Source organism: Lolium perenne, chromosome 5 (assembly GCF_019359855.2).
Source record: "Lolium perenne isolate Kyuss_39 chromosome 5, Kyuss_2.0, whole genome shotgun sequence".
NCBI classification, from domain to species: Eukaryota; Viridiplantae; Streptophyta; class Magnoliopsida; order Poales; family Poaceae; genus Lolium; species Lolium perenne.
The window spans coordinates 191,814,034-191,827,600 of NC_067248.2; positions in this window are offsets into that span (position 1 = coordinate 191,814,034).

The window sequence follows — 13,567 nt, forward strand, 5'->3', positions numbered from 1 at the left end:
CTGTTGAATCAGAATGGTTGCGTGAGCTCTTAATGGACTTTCCTGTGATTGAAAAACCTGTTCTGGCAATCCTTTTGAATTGTGACAATCAAACTGTAATTGTCAAAGTGAACAATTCTAAGGATAACGCGAAGTCATCAAGACACGTCAAGAGACGTTTGAAGTCTGTCAGGAAATTGCGAAACTCCGGAGTAATAACTGTTACATATATTCAAACAGACAAAAACCTGGCAGATCCCTTTACAAAGGGACTATCACGTAATGTGATAGAAAGTGCATCGAGGGAGATGGGTTTGAGACCCGTTGATGTTACGCCATAGTGGTAACCCAACCTTTGTGATCGGAGATCCCGTGAATTAGGACCTGGGAAGAACAAACTAGTGGTTTAATTGAGGAGAGTATTATGTAACCCTCTCTATGTGAAGATGCACAACTCTCAATTACTGTAAGGCAGGTTGGCAACAAGTCTTAATGTGTTTATGTTGGCTAATTTAGCAAAGATGCTGTCCTACAGAGCATTCTTGAAATAACACACCTATATGAGTCCGATTGTTAAACGTCGCAATCTATGAGATTTGGGTGATCTCTAGTAAACCCATGAAGAGACCATGAAGTATGACGCATATGCTTCACCCGCGGGGTAGGCTACTGGCAGCCATGTACTGGTCATGACTTTGAGTGAAACCCTGTTCACGCAAAACTTGCAATTCAAGGCTTAGTCCATTGTTCAAGTGTGAATGGATGTAGCTTAAGGTTCTAGGCGGAAGTTCAACTTAACAGTCTCCGCTGAAACACTGGTATATAAACAAGCAGTGAGTACTAGTAAATCTCTAAATGAGGATTTGAGATCTGGAGGGGGATTGTTGAAATATTGGGCCCACATTTGGTGGCCCATACTAGATTTCAGATTTTCCCTATAAATCTCAAAGCCCACTTAGTGGCAGCCTTGTGAGTTTGAGCCCAAGTTGGTGGCAGCTCACTAGGGAGTGGCAAGAGGTGGGAAGTTTAGTCCCACATGGAAAGTTGGGAGGAAGTTATACCACCTTATAAGGTGGGTTGTTCCACCACTAGTAAGTGAGTGAGAATAGGAGTGCTACACGCGCGCTCCTCCTCCTCCTCGCTCGCTCGTCTCGACTCGACTCGACACGACACGTCACGACGCGCGCCGCGCTCGTGGTGAGTGGATTGAGCCTCGAGCCGAGACTTTCCTTACTTTTTGCAGCTCAGGAAAACGACGTCGCAGTTAGTCGGTTCGGGTCGCTCCCGGATCGTGGGCTATCTGTAACCGACTCGAAACGTTCGTGCGACGTGGGCGTGGCCCACGTTGCCTAGGGTTTCCCGAGCCTATATAATCTCCTGCCCGGCTACCGCAGAAATACATCCAATATACACGAGTTAGGGTTTCCACCTCTCTCTGCTTGCGCCGCCATCGTAGCCTACTCCATCCCGCGAGCCGACGTGCATCGGTGAACGGGAGAGCAGGTCTCCGGAACCGCTCGTCCTTGTGATCCTGTACGGGAGAGGGCGAATTAGGTTTTTGGGAAGCGCTCTGCGCGACTGCTCAAGCTCTTCATCACGGGTCGCCTTCCGTCCAAGTCGGGCGGTGCTGCCTACCGTCGTCTTCAACGCCGTCTACTTCGACCCGTCGTCCCCGTCGTCAACAACGTTGTCATCAACAACGTTACTGCTGCGACATCATCTGCTACACCTCCACCGCCACCTCCACCAGATCGGTACGTGCGACATATCTCGATCTGTTTAGCGATGGATGTTTTATCGTTTGCGCTGCTGCTACTCATGTTGATTAATGCATCTAGTATGTTTGAGTTTCACATGTTAGTAGTTGCTGCCATCATGTTTTATATTCTGGAATTAATCATGGAAATTGTGCCTAATTATCCAACAGTACGAGGATGTGCTGCCGCATGGCGGCTTCAACTCCAACGTTGTGTTCTACTCCCCAACATACGGATACGCCGCAACGCTAGCCAAGCCCCGGTGCGGACGGCGCTGCCTTCACTGGCCGCAGAGGTCCACTCGAATTCGAGGGTGTCGGTGGTTCGTTCGGGGAGAAGGAGGCAGTGCGTGAGGAGGAGGAGGAGGAGGATGGGAGGACGAGGACGAGGATGCCGCGGAGGATGCAGAGGATCTCGTGGAGGTTGACGCAGCCGGCGTGAGGAAGAATAGGAAGAAGAAGGTGGCATCGGGCGCACGAGGCCCCAAGTCGAAGGTTCTGAAAGATCAATGTCTTTGTGAGTCGACGATGAGTAGGCGGACCGGGTAGAGCACGACGAGGTCGTCGTGCTCGACGGACCTACGTCGACTCAGGATGTGTCGTCGGCGTTGTCGAACCCCTTCTTCTAATTTATGTTCAATTTGCACCACCGGTCTGTATGATCACGCGTCCAGTACTTTAATCACAGCGACAAGTTCGATCGGAACAATCTCTTTTAAATTTAAACTATTTGAATTTATGTTTGGAGTCACCTTTGAGGGACACGACTGGAGAGCGACGTCCCCCAAACACGACACGAAAAGAACATATTTCCCAAACCGCTTTACTTGACGGCGTTTGGGTGACACTTTGAGCGGTGGCTGGACATGCTCAGTCCAAAGTTCCTAACTAAACTTCTTCAGCCCGTGTGGATCGTGGCCTTTCCTATTCACCGCTTATTGCGGGCGCGATCGCACGCGCCGCATACCCTGTCGCTCTATGGGCCTGGCCCATTTTCTTTCGTTCTCAACGCACGTCGATTCTTCCTAGGAACTCGCGATGCTTCACACCTTTTCCTTTCGCATTTTTTTTGTATGAGGTTTCTCCCAACGGTTTTCTGCTTCAGTTTTCCGGCATGTTTTCCTGGTTTTCCTAGTTTTGACTTTTTCTTTCCTTCTTCCTTTTTATTTACGTTTTTTATTATTTCGTATCTTTTTATAATAAATATATGTTCGCATACTGAAAGATGCCCATGACAAATATATTTTTACGTTTATCTTTGAATTTTTTATTTGTTCGCATACTAAAAATTTTAATTTGAAAAATTGTTCAAATAATATAATTATTCATATTGAAAACTCGTTTAAATAAAAATTTGTTCATATTTAAAAATTGTTTAAATAACATAAATGTTCATCTTGAAAAAAATGTTCGAATAACATAAATGTTCATACTATGAAATCGTTCAAATAACAAAGTATGTTCATGGATTTTGAAAAGATTCGCGGTCTGAAAAATGTTCACATGTTAAAACAATATTATTATTCACGGGTCAAAAAATGTTCACGGGTCAAACAAAAGTATTCACAAGTTTCTAAAAAAGTATATTCATGGACACATGAGTTTTTTTGTTTGCAAGTTGGTTTTTCTTTATTTCTTTACCGGTTTTATCCGGTCATAACATTTTCAATTTAGAACTTTTTCATGTTTTTTAGATTCGAACAATTTTTTAAGTTTCACCATTTTGTAAATATGAACATTTTGTAATTTGAACATTTTCTAGGTTTGAACATTTTCAAAATTTGAACATTTCTTAAGTTTGAACATTTTTTTAGATTTGAACATTTTTTTAAGTTTGAACAAATTTTAGATTTGAACTTTTTTAATTTGAACTTTTTTAAATTCATCATTTTAAATTTGAATATCTTTATTCAAACTTTTTAATTTCAACCTTTTTAAAATGAATTTTTTTAAGTTGAAACTAGATTTGAACTTTTTAAAATTTAACAGTTTTAATTCATTCATGGTACAAAAAAATGTACATGAAAAATGTTCAAACTATTTTCTTTTTAATGATGTAGCAATGTACACATACTCTATGAGCGGAACGGTACAAAAGAAGAAAAAACTAGGGACGGCTTGTTGGACTTTCCTTTTATCCTTTAAACTCACGTGCTTTCCTTGAACTCACATACTCTTACGTACGTACATACTGTATGATCCATCGATCGGTTTTGGAGGGCACATCCATAGCCGCCTATTGCGGGAGCGAATCGCTCCCGCTCAAGCGACGGATGGGCTGGGCCGGCCCAGTAGCGCTTATCACATACGGGTTTTTTTCTTCGTTTTCCGGTTTTTTCTGAGGTTTCCAGGGTTTTTCAGTTTTAGATTGTTTGTTTTCGGTTTTTTTACTGATTTCGAAATTTGTTCAGAATTTTTTTGTTCTGATTTTAAAAATGTTCATATTATAAATTGGTTTAAATTTGAAAGTTGTTCGAATTCAAAAGATGTTCGAAATTGAAATTTGTTCAAATTTAAAATTTGTTCAAATATGAATTTTGTTCCATATGAAATTCTTTATTCTGAATTTTTTCAGAATCTGAACAAAAAATAAATCTGAAAATGTTTAAATTCAAATTCGAAATTTGTTCAAATTCGAAATTTGTTCAAATTCGAAATTTGTTCGAATCTCAAATTTGTTTGGTTTTAAAATTCTTTGTTTTCAAATTGTTCGGTTTTTAAATTTTTTGATTTCAAAATTTGTTCTGTTTAAATTTTTTGTTCAGATTTTAAATCCAAACTAAATGGAAAAAAAAAAAGCAGTAGGCTTATTGGGCCACGTTTGAAGCGGCCCAGGAGGAAGAACCTTGAGCGGAGGAAACCTTCCCTCCCGCTAAATGCGGTGAATAGGCGCTCCCTGATTGGCTCCAGGCTCCAGCACGGCGCGGTCGAGGTTCGGACGAGCTTTGGGCCGGCCCACTAAAGCGAATGCTTCAGGCGGAGATTTCAACTTGCGCCGCTTAAAGCGGGTATTAGGAGCTCCCGTGGATCGTGGCCTGGCACTTCGAACCGTGAGGCACTAGCTGGACTGCTAACCCCAGCTGGGCCGCACATCTCGGCCCGTGGGCTAAGGCCCAAACCGTACTACTTCTGGGCCCTGAACAGTACAGCGCATGGGACGACAGCCTTTTCGGGTAACTTCCGCTCGGGGCCGCGAAGCAGAAGGAGGCGTACGGCGCCTGGGAAAGGATTCCCCCGGTACAGCTCAGAAAGCCACGCAGCGGGGAGGATCCGCTGCGGACGACCCGCCGTGTGGCCGACGAGCATCGCGTCGTGCGCTGGGGTTTCATTGGCCCCGCGCGGTGTCTGCTGTTACGGCTGGCACGAAACAGGGTACGCCGCCGTCTGGTGCTGTATGGGAGGCGATCTTGCGCGTGCACCCCTGTGCTGATTGAGTTTTCTCGGTTTGGGGTTGGCTGAAGTTGTGAGGACAAGTATAGTTCTTTGCTTGGAAACTAGGTTTAAGAAGTTGCAAATCTTTGCCATTTTCGTGGCAGGAGTAATAGGGCCAGGTATGAAAGATGTTTTCCTTGAAACCCCATAGTATGAAATTAGTTTGAACGAGAAAACAAAAGGTACAATAATTAGCCTTTCGTCCTACTACTAGAGAAACTGGTAATGGTGCCAATTACTAGCATTGTTTATGTGCTTGTTATGCTTCTAATTTTACAATGTTGAGATAATGCAACGAAATCATTGTATAGTCCATAGATTGATTTTTGGTAATGCTAATGTCTCATTTAACAGATTCAATTATGACCATAGGACTATAGACTTGTAGCCTTGCCGTTTGTGTTTTGGGGGGGACTTCGCTTAAATCGCTTTTATGTAGGTTCGACAAGATTATCTCGGTGTCTTTACTATGAATTTGATCCCAAACGCATCATAAAAAATGTAAATCGTTACTAATCTAAAATAATACTACTCGCATTTATGTGGGTAGATTATGATACAGAATTATCATTAGAAACCTAAAAATCTATGCAGTCACATTTGAAGTTCTTTAGACATGTTTCTGCTACCTGGTTCATAGTAGTGTATAAATTGGAAACTCAAACGAAGGCACCATGGTGCATGGGTACCTAGAACTTCAAACGCGACACATGTTATTTTATCATTTGTAGTTTTTTTTAGATCGGAAAGTTAATTCCACTCCCTAGTGCATATGCTGCCTCCAAAATAAATATATTTTAAATTGTCAAAAAATTCCAACAAACAAAATCACACGTACATCTCGATAATCCATGTGCTTTCCACTTTTTCATGAAAAACCGATATTTTTTGTGGTCGATATACAAAAAGACAAACATATCTCATAAAAAGCCTTATTTTACCAGCAAACTTTGAGTCTTTTTTAAACAGCTCAAACGACAAGTTGATTTTTCATGGAAAGACTTTGTGTGCACGTGTAGCATGTGAAGATGCACACGCGAATTTTTTATTTAAATTTTTTTTGACATTTCAAAATAAAGGAAGCATATGCACCCAAGAATCAGAACATCACTCCCCATTTAGATATCTACCTAGTTTATAGTAGTGTACAAGTTGAAAGCTTAAACAGGGCACCAAGGTGCATGGGTACCATACCGCAAATACGTACAATTTGCGTTGAATTATGCATACCCAAGGGTGTGCATACCAAAGTTACGTATGGAAGACCAAGGATGCCACCTAAAGGGGTGAATATACGGGTTTAAAACTCTTTATTTAGGTGCTTGAGAAAATATGGAATAAAACTATTGTTTAACTTGACAAACACAAAACCTAAAAGCTAGGGTTCACCTATGGTCATCGAACCCTTCCAAGCTTGGGGAAAGCTCAACAACTTAGTCAGAGGCTCCCAAAAAAACTCCACGAACGTCACAAGCTTGAGGCAAACTCCACAACAAATGGAGGCTCCCAAGTAATTTCCACCAAGTCCACAACGCCACAAAAGGCCACACCACCACAAAGGACAACAAAGCTGTCTAGGGTTCCAAGAACCCAAGAGGTACAAGCTTCGGGTACAAGCACCCGAAAGAAATCACCCACGGACTCTCACTTTACCGAAATTTCATAGAAAACTCAAACCAATGCACATTATGCAATGCAAGAACACAAATGCTCAAGTCCTTCACTTCCAGATTCCACCAAAGCTACAAAACCTTACGAGGAAATAAGAGAGGAATCACAAAGGAGGAAATCTGCAAATGACTCAAATATCTAGATCTAGAATGTTCCCCTCAATAAGAGAAGATTTTGATTGGTGAAGAAGTAGATGATCTAGATATCATCTCTCTTTTCCCTCAAGAAGATGCAAGAATCATTGGAGGGATTGAGAGATGGACAAGCTTTAGAGGTCAACAATGGAGGAGAAAAAACATCGCCAATACTTGCCCAAAGGTTGGGGAACCATTGAGGAAGAAGGACCCCTTAAATAGCCCCCTCCCACAAGTTACCGTTATGGGGTGCGAGGGGCTGGACATTCTGGGGTAAGTGGAGGCCGGAATTTCCGCCCCCACCCCCCTTATTGGTACACCATCGAATTAGTGTCCTTGTCTACCCATAGCTATCGAATCCGCACCCAACTTGAAAAAATAACGAGAATATTCAGAACATTTGTACTCCTAAACGTATATTACTTACTTTGTCCTTAAGTTACATAATATTTCGACCTCTAAGTTACATACAATCTGCACGGAGATTTGGCTTCGTACTTTTTGATACGTCTCCAACGTATCGATAATTTCTTATGTTCCATGCCACATTATTGATGTTATCTACATGTTTTATGCACACTTTATGTCATATTCGTGCATTTTCTGGAACTAACCTATTAACAAGATGCCGAAGTGCCAGTTGCTGTTTTCTGCTGTTTTTGGTTTCAGAAATCTTAGTAAGGAAATATTCTCGGAATTGGACGAAATCAAAGCCCAGGGGCCTATTTTTCCACGAAGCTTCCAGAAGTCCGAAGATGAAACGAAGAGGGGCCACGGGGTGGCCAAACCCTAGGGCGGCGCGGCCCCACCCCTGGCCGCGCCGGCCTATGGTCTGGGCCCCCCGTGCCGCCTCTTGACCTGCCCTTCCGCCTACTTAAAGCCTCCGTGACGAAACCCCCAGTACCGAGAGCCACGATACAGAAAACCTTCCAGAGACGCCGCCGCCGCCGATCCCATCTCGGGGGATCCAGGAGATCGCCTCCGGCACCCTGCCGGAGAGGGGATTCATCTCCCGGAGGACTCTACGCCGCCATGGTCGCCTCCGGTGTGATGTGTGAGTAGTCTACCCCTGGACTATGGGTCCATAGCAGTAGCTAGATGGTTGTCTTCTCCCCATTGTGCTATCATTGTCGGATCTTGTGAGCTGCCTAACATGATCAAGATCATCTATCTGTAATTCTATATGTTGCGTTTGTTGGGATCCGATGAATAGAGAATACTTGTTATGTTGATTATCAAAGTTATATCTATGTGTTGTTTATGATCTTGCATGCTCTCCGTTATTAGTAGATGCTTTGGCCAAGTTGATGCTAGTAACTCCAAGAGGGAGTATTTATGCTCGATAGTGGGTTCATGTCTCCGTGAATCTGGAGGGGTGACAAGAACCTCTAAGGTTATGGATGTGCTGTTGCCACTAGGGATAAAACATTAGTGCTATGTTCAAGGATGTAGTCACTAGTTACATTACGCGCAATACTTAATGCAATTGTCTATTGTTAGCAACTTAATACTGGAGGGGGTTCGGATGATAACCTGAAGGTGGACTTTTTAGGCATAGATGCAGTTGGATGGCGGTCTATGTACTTTGTCATAATGCCCAATTAAATCTCACTATACTCATCATGATATGTATGTGCATGGTCATGCTCTCTTTATTTGCCAATTGCCCAACTGTAATTTGTTCACCCAACATGCTGTTTGTCTTATGGGAGAGACACCTCTAGTGAACTGTGGACCCCGGTCCAATTCTCTTTACTGAAATACAATCTACTGCAATACTTGTTCTATTGTTTTCTGCAAACAATCATCTTCCACACAATACGGTTAATCCTTTGTTACAGCAAGCCGGTGAGATTGACAACCTCACTGTTTCGTTGGGGCAAAGTACTTTGGTTGTGTTGTGCAGGTTCCACGTTGGCGCCGGAATCCCTGGTGTTGCGTCGCACTACATCCCGCCGCCATCAACCTTCAACGTGCTTCTTGGCTCCTACTGGTTCGATAAACTTTGGTTTCTTACTGAGGGAAACTTGCTGCTGTACGCATCACACCTTCCACTTGGGGTTCCCAACGAGCGTGTGCTTTACGCGTCATCAAGCTAAATTTCTGGCGCCGTTGTCTTGGGAGATCAAGACACGCCGCAAGGGGAGTCTCCACTTCTCAATCTCTTTACTTTGTTTTTGTCTTGCTTAGTTTTATTTACTACTTTGTTTGCTGCACTAAATCAAAATACAAAAAAATTAGTTGCTAGTTTTACTTTACTTGCTATCTTGTTTGCTATATCAAAAACACAAAAAAAATTAGTTACTTGCATTTACTTTATCTAGTTTGTTTTATTTACTGTTGCTAAAATGGCCAACGCTGAAAATACTAAGTTGTGTGACTTCACAACCACAAATAATAATGATTTGTTATGCACACCTATTGCTCCACCTGCTACTACAGCAGAATTCTTTGAAATTAAACCTGCTTTACTGAATCTTGTTATGCGAGAGCAATTTTCTCATTGTTAGTTCCGATGATGCTGCTGCCCATCTTAATAATTTTGTTGAACTATGTGAAATGCAAAAATATAAAGATGTAGATGGTGATATTATTAAACTAAAATTGTTCCCTTTCTCATTAAGAGGAAGAGCTAAAGATTGGTTGCTATCTCTGCCTAAGAATAGTATTGATTCATGGACTAAATGCAAGGATGCTTTTATTGGTAGATATTATCCCCCTGCTAAAATTATATCTTTGAGGAGTAGCATAATGAATTTTAAACAATTAGATACTGAACATGTTGCTCAAGCTTGGGAAAGAATGAAATCTCTGGTTAAAAATTGCCCAACCCATGGACTGACTACTTGGATGATCATCCAAACCTTCTATGCAGGACTAAATTTTTCTTCACGGAATTTATTGGATTCAGCTGCTGGAGGTACCTTTATGTCCATCACTCTTGGTGAAGCAACAAAGCTTCTTGATAATATGATGATCAACTACTCTGAATGGCACACGGAAAGAGCTCCACAAGGTAAGAAGGTAAATTCTGTCGAAGAAACCTCTTCCTTGAGTGATAAGATTGATGCTATTATGTCTATGCTTGTGAATGATAGGACTAATATTGATCCTAATAATGTTCCGTTAGCCTCATTGGTTGCACAAGAAGAACATGTTGATGTAAACTTCATTAAAAATAATAATTTCAACAACAATGCTTACCGGAACAATTCTAGTAACAACTATAGGCCATATCCTTATAATAATGGCAACGGCTATGGTAATTCTTATGGGAATTCTTACAACAATAATAGGAGTTCACCCCCTGGACTTGAAGCCATGCTTAAAGAATTTATTAGTACACAAACTGCTTTTAACAAATCTGTTGAAGAAAAGCTTGGGAAAATTGATATTCTTGCTTCTAAAGTCGATAGTCTTGCTGCTGATGTTGATCTTTTGAAATCAAAAGTTTTGCCTAATGAGAATCATCATAATAAAATTGTTACTACAGCAAATGCCATTCAAGTTAGAATTAATGAGAATATAAGATTAATGGCTGAACTGCGTGCTAGGTGGGATAGAGAAGAAAATGAAAAACTAGCTAAAGAGAAGAATGTAGCTAAAGTTTGGACTATTACCACCACTTGTAATGCTAATGCTACACATGTTGCTGCACCTCCTACTAATACTAATAAAAGAATTGGTGTTAGCAATGTTTCCACTTCTAATACAAAGCGCGAAAAACTGCCTGAAACTGCTAAAGCTATTAAATCGCACGTGATAAAGCTGCTGAAATTTTTTCCAACATTGGGGATGATGATCCCATTGCTTTAGATTATAATGGTTTGAATTTTGATGATTGCCACATCTCTGAAGTTATAAAGTTCTTGCAAAAACTTGCTAAAAGTCCTAATGCTAGTGCTATAAATTTGGCTTTCACACATCATATTACAAATGCTCTCATAAAAGCTAGAGAAGAGAAACTAGAGCGTGAAGCCTCTATTCCTAAAAAGCTAGAGGATGGTTGGGAGCCCATCATTAAGATGAAGGTTAAAGATTTTGATTGTAATGCTTTATGTGATCTTGGTGCAAGTATTTCTGTTATGCCTAAAAAAATTTATGATATGCTTGACTTGCCACCGCTGAAAAATTATTATTTGGATGTTAATCTTGCTGATCATTCTACAAAGAAACCTTTGGGTAAAGTTGATAATGTTCGCATTACCGTTAACAATAACCTTGTCCCCATTGATTTTGTTGTCTTGGATATTGAATGCAATGCATCTTGTCCCATTATATTGGGAAGACCTTTTCTTCGAACTGTTGGTGCTATTATTGATATGAAGGAAGGTAATATAAAATATCAATTTCCTCTCAAGAAAGGTATGGAACACTTCCCTAGAAAGAGAATGAAGGTACCTTTTGATTCTATTATGAGAACAAATTATGATGTTGACACTTCGTCTCTTGATAATACTTCATGCACACTTTCTGCGCCTAGCTGAAAGGCTTTAAAGAAAAGCGCTTATGGGAGACAACCCATGTTTTTACCTACAGTACTTTGTTTTTATTTTGTGTCTTGGAAGTTGTTTACTACTGTAGCAACCTCTCCTTATCTTAGTTTTGTGTTTTGTTGTGCCAAGTTAAGCCGTTGATAGAAAAGTAAGTACTAGATTTGGATTACTGCACAGTTCCAGATTTCTTTGCTGTCACGAATCTGGGTCTACCTCCCTGTAGGTAGCTCAGAAAATTAAGCCAATTTACATGCATGATCCTCAGATATGTACGAAACTTTCATTCAATTTGAGCATTTTCATTTGAGCAAGTCTGGTGCCATTTTAAAATTCGTCAATACGAACTGTTCTGTTTTGACAGATTCTGCCTTTTATTTCGCATTGCCTCTTTTGTTATGTTGGATGAATTTCTTTGATCCACTAATGTCCAGTAGCATTATGCAATATCCAGAAGTGTTAAGAATGATTGTGTCACCTTTGAATATGTTAATTTATATTGTGCACTAACCCTCTAATGAGTTGTTTCGAGTTTGGTGTGGAGGAAGTTTTCAAGGATCAAGAGAGGAGTATGATGCAACATGATCAAGGAGAGTGAAAGCTCTAAGCTTGGGGATGCCCCGGTGGTTCACCCCTGCATATATCAAGAAGACTCAAGCATCTAAGCTTGGGGATGCCCAAGGCATCCCCTTCTTCATCGACAACATTATCAGGTTCCTCCCCTGAAACTATATTTTTATTCCATCACATCTTATGTGCTTTGCTTGGAGCGTCGGTTTGTTTTTGTTTTTTGTTTTGTTTGAATAAAATGGATCCTAGCATTCACTTTATGGGAGAGAGACACGCTCCGCTGTAGCATATGGACAAGTATGTCCTTGGTTTCTACTCATAGTATTCATGGCGAAGTTTCTCCTTCGTTAAATTGTTATATGGTTGGAATTGGAAAATGATACATGTAGTAATTGCTATAAATGTCTTGGGTAATGTGATACTTGGCAATTGTTGTGCTCATGTTTAAGCTCTTGCATCATATGCTTTGCACCCATTAATGAAGAAATACATAGAGCATGCTAAAATTTGGTTTGCATATTTGGTTTCTCTAAGGTCTAGATAATTTCTAGTATTGAGTTTGAACAACAAGGAAGACGGTGTAGAGTCTTATAATGTTTTCAATATGTCTTTTATGTGAGTTTTGCTGCACCGGTTCATCCTTGTGTTTGTTTCAAATAAGCCTTGCTAGCCTAAACCTTGTATCGAGAGGGATTACTTCTCATGCATCCAAAATACTTGAGCCAACCACTATGCCATTTGTGTCCACCATACCTACCTACTACATGGTATTTTCCGCCATTCCAAAGTAAATTGCTTGAGTGCTACCTTTAAAATTCCATCATTCACCTTTGCAATATATAGCTCATGGGACAAATAGCTTAAAAACTATTGTGGTATTGAATATGTAATTATGCACTTTATCTCTTATTAAGTTGCTTGTTGTGCGATAACCATGTTCACTGGGGACGCCATCAACTATTCATTGTTGAATTTCATGTGAGTTGCTATGCATGTTCGTCTTGTCTGAAGTAAGAGAGATCTACCACCTTATGATTAAGCATGCATATTGTTAGAGAAGAACATTGGGCCGCTAACTAAAGCCATGATCCATGGTGGAAGTTTCAGTTTTGGACATATATCCTCAAATCTCAAATGAGAAAATTATTAATTGTTGTTACATGCTTATGCATAAAAGAGGAGTCCATTATCTGTTGTCTATGTTGTCCCGGTATGGATGTCTAAGTTGAAGAATAATCAATAGCGAGAAATCCAATGCGATCTTTCTCCTTAGACCTTTGTACAAAGTGCATAGAGGTACCCCTTTGTGACACTTGGTTAAAACATGTGCATTGTGATGATCCGGTAGTCCAAGCTAATTAGGACAAGGTGCGGGCACTATTAGTACACTATGCATGAGGCTTGCAACTTATAAGATATAATTTACATGATGCATATGCTTTATTACTACCGTTGACAAAATTGTTTCATGTTTTCAAAATCAAAGCTCTAGCACAAATATAGCAATCGATGCTTTTCCTCTATGGAGAACC